The sequence below is a fragment of the Dermacentor silvarum genome, chromosome 7, assembly GCF_013339745.2.
Source record: "Dermacentor silvarum isolate Dsil-2018 chromosome 7, BIME_Dsil_1.4, whole genome shotgun sequence".
In the NCBI taxonomy this organism is placed as follows: Eukaryota; Metazoa; Arthropoda; class Arachnida; order Ixodida; family Ixodidae; genus Dermacentor; species Dermacentor silvarum.
The window spans coordinates 72,967,334-72,971,777 of NC_051160.1; the positions used below are offsets into that span (position 1 = coordinate 72,967,334).

General features: G+C 44.2%; 1 pseudogene; it reads right to left on the reverse strand.

The window, feature by feature from the left end:
- Positions 1-535: 535 nt before the first annotated feature.
- On the reverse strand, positions 536-4,144 carry LOC119459576 (sulfotransferase 1E1-like; annotated as a pseudogene).
- Positions 4,145-4,444: the final 300 nt, after the last annotated feature.

Genomic DNA, 4,444 nt, shown 5'->3' on the forward strand with positions numbered 1-4,444 from the left:
GAATATTGATTCAGCGTCAGATACAAGGATTGTGTAGTACGAGTGGGCAACTGATATGTGGTTACTTCACATGCTAAATATTAGTGCTCTGGTAAGTATTAGTGCGATGTTTACTCGGACGATGAAGTAAACATGCGTATGCGACGTCACCTGAACTCGTATACTTGTGACGCTGTGAAAGTAATTGGATGTAGCGTTATCTATGGCGTCACAAGTATTCTTAATTGAACTGAATTCTGGGTTAAACCACGATAAGAGCATGAGGCAAGCCATTGTGGGGGACTCTGGATTAATTCTAATGGCGTGGAGCTCTATAAGGGGCGCCTAAACTTATGTACACGATTGTTTTTGCATTTCGCCCTATCGAAATGCGGTCGCTACGGCTGCCATCGAACCCAAGACCTCGAGTTCAGGAGCGCTACTCTATAGCCACTAAGTATTCCTCTTGTTCCTTATTTCGGTTGCGCTTCGCTTTGCAGCAGCATTTGATGTACCACATAACATTTGTTTCCTGGACACACTATATCTTTTTACAAATTGATCACGAAAGAGTTCCTGATTGCATACAAGGGTGTGCCAATATGGTATATCAGATTAGGAAGTACTGGCAAAGAAACGAAAACGAAACCGTAGCAGCATTACGTATTTTATGTAATATGTGTTGCATAGTCAAAAGTCGAAGCACTCAAAAGTTAATTTTCAACTCAGTGTACGATTTTCATGCGGCAGCCGAACATCGAATTTACTTATAATTTTCTCAATGTATATAATAAACTAAGGCAGCTCAATGTCCTTCCAAAGCTGCATAACATCGGACCCTGTAGACTTTCTCTTGATCCACGCCTTCGTTTTCTCTATGAGCTCCGGTGTGAAGTGTTCCTTCCAGTCACCAATAACACCTTTACGGACAAAACCTTCATACCCATGCATCTCTCCCATTTGTGGCCAGATGTCTTGGTAGACTTGCAATGACTTCAGAGCCTTGTCTGGTGGCAGGCTCAGAAGGTCCAGCGACGACGTGGTCAGCTTCTCGTTGAAGACGCCCTTCATGTTGCTTAGGCTCGTAGCCTCCAGAACTTTGTCAAGCATTTCAGGGTGATCTTTGAGCATGTCCGCATATTTTTCTCCGAGAAATTCTGCTATCTTCACGACCCATAACCTGGGATCCTTTTTCATCTGTTCGTACGTGAAAAACAGCACATTATGACGGTCGCGGTGTTCGTACCAGGATAGCAGATGGTCGAAGTAGTCACCGTACGACAGCCTGCCCTCTGTGAACATTTCGTGAAATCTGGAAAATGAAACGTCCTCTCACTCTCTTTGGTGTAAGGGCCCGTGTGTGGTAGTAGTACGACACGCAAACGTCGTAGAGGTTCCTGGCGACGCAAATGTATTTCGCTTCCGGTGAGTAGGGTGCCTTGTGAAACGGCAGGTGAGTCTTCACCAGGCCCGGTCTGGGCATTCTCTCGACACCCTCGACACCCAAGAGCTCCAAATACGGGGAGCTCAACATGAAGTCGACGAAGGTTCTCGGCGGCTCGCCTCCGCCAAGAATACTGAGGATCACGTATTGCGTCCATGTTGTTCCGGACTTCGGGTACGTCACAATGAAAACGTCGTCGGAGCGGGGCTTGTAAGACAGCGCGGAGCGTATTATGTCCTCGTGGAACCATTCGTGAAGCGACACGCCATCGACGTGTTTGTAGGACTCGAGATTCATTGTTGCTTCAAAGCAGTGCACCAGCTGCAACATATTAAAAAAATACTAGTCATTTTTGGAGCCAATCAAAGATACTAATCGTAAGAAAACTGCGCCACTTAAATTTGTCACTTGGGAATCTGAACAGATTTATCAATGCTTGCCTTCAGTCTAGCGAAACAATTTAAAGTAGCACAATCAATAAAGCATATATGTAGCGACTATCTTTATTATCGTAAAAAAGTTATGCCTTGCTTTGTGCGCAAAGCTTTCTAATAATAGCATACAACTGAATTACCTTTATGGGTGATTCTATTCGTAATTCGTAAATACCGGCGTTATTTTGGTGTATGGTGCTTTGTCGCCAAACTTATGTTAGGCATTGAGCCAGCTATGTGAAAATAAACACTGACTTTATTCACTCGTTCAGATTAAGACTCACCGCGTAGTGATCTCACAATAATCCTAATTGTTTCTTGAGAGTATCGAAGAATGACGAAAAGAGAGGAGGAACATCGATCCAATCATTGGAAGTTCCACAAAGACGATAAATTCTACACGTAGTGTCCTAAAATACAGGTAAATAAATTCACGGGTTTTATGCACAAAAACAACAATCTCATTATGAGGTACGCCGCAGTGGAGGTCTCCAACTGATTTTGACTAAATGGGCACCTTTAGCGTGCACCTAAATCTAAGTACGCAAGCGCGTTTGCATTTAGCCCCGTTAGAAACGCGGCCGCCGTGGTCAGGTGAGAACCTGCGACCTAGAACTCAGCAGCGCAGCGCCGTAGCCAGTGGGCTAAGTCCGCGGGTCAGCGCGTACGTGGCGTCTTAGGCGCCAACGAGAAACCAATAGGAAGAACACGGACAATGCCGCTACTCATAACTGAAAGACTCCATTAAATGTACATAAATTAGTAGATACAAACTACACTCACCCGACTCATACATAAGCCAGAAACCTAAATAAGCAAGATGCAGATGGCAATATTGAGCTTGCGCTTTCCAAAAGGTCTATATCCTTAACGGACAGTGTAAGTGACGAACAGCTGACAGACTCATCCGAGTCCTCGAACATATGACATGCTTCCATAACTTCTCGCCTAACCTTACTACTGTTCCGGAACAAGATATGTATAATGTTTAACCTGTGACAAATATCCACAGCTCCCGGAATGATCAGCCAAGTGACTTCTGGCTTGCTCATTGACATCGTGAGAATGTTTTCTGAATATAGTATTCATGCACCTAAGCCTCTGCAGCCCAAAGCAGCAGTCACACGAGTTGGTATCGAAAAAACAACACGCGACCTGCATGGTACGTTCGTACGTGTCTTTGTGATTGATGCCACATTGAAGGGCAAGCGCTGATCGGAAGAACGCGGCTTCTTTTTCCACAGCTGCGCTGCCATATATAATTTCATAGTTTCGCCGGTCTTCTTGCGCATGCATAACTTGGGTGGGGGATGTTTGGAGGTAATAAATTGTGAGTTTTATCGAAGTTTTTAAGTTGCGAGTAGAACCACTGTATTTCCTCTTCCTATTGTGTTCTGCTTGCGCTTAAGGCACCACGATGTATCCATACCGACTAGCCCATATTAGAATTATCAAGGCTTACACGCGTGGAGAGTGGAATATAAAGCACACTACATGCATGGACCGGCATGGATAAAAATATCACGGCAAATTTACCTAATAAACTGTCGAGAGAATTTGTTATTGCTAGATTCAATACGGTACACACAACAATAATGCAATATGCGACCTCCCTTCCAACGAGCGATTATAACGAACTCACGGATGCCATGCTAGTACTAGCAGAGGAATTACGCACGTAATTCTCGCACCACAGGGGGCCGTTGGTCCCGGGCGTGTTACTCAGAGCAGGACTAATCTTTCGTCAATGGCGCAGTTTTCTTTCAGAGAAACCAGTACGGGTTTTCTTATTAGCTTCGTTTATATTTGGGTGAATGATAAGCTTCCCATTCACGTTATCATTAAGTGCAAGAGAAAAAAAAAAGGTCTTGATCACATTTATCCATAGCCCGTGGTTGATGATAGGTTCTTCTATAAAAATTTCTGGTTCATCGAGTCGCTCAATTTTCGTACTGAATTCCAATAGCTAAAAAAGTAATTTTTGGACGGGTTACAGAACGTAATAGATCTTATAGAGCACCTGGGGTCACTTAAATCAAACGACAGAAAGAAACACAACCTTACAGAAAAGAACAGTATACAAGATGAAGATGAGAATGAACGAGACAAGACGAAGCGTTTCAAATCAGTTTTTCCTAGCTATTATGCACACTGTACTCACGGAACTTTCTCGAAAACCTTAGCGGCGATAACGTCAAAATAAGACTTGCCGAGATGTAATTGGGCAGCCCGCTCGTAATGCTACTGGTTGGAAGTTCACGAGTAAGCCCGAACTGACAAGTGCACTCGCGCTTCTGCCCCGAGATTTCTAATCTTACTGGCCAGGTCGGCCAAACATATTATCAGAGCAGCAACAAGAGAATGACCGCGAGGTCAGGGAATGAAGTTCGTCTACTGCTCCCCGGTGCATGACCTGATATGCCTCGCTAAAACCGACAAGCTGTCAAATACGGATTGTCAAGATAGGACGGTGCAAAAACACCAGGCAAATAAAAACAAGGCTTTTGTAAAAGCAAGTGGCTAATGCTTCGTGTTCGCTGAGCTTCTTCGTTCATTCCAGGCAGTATCTCTCGAGGTTTTATATTAT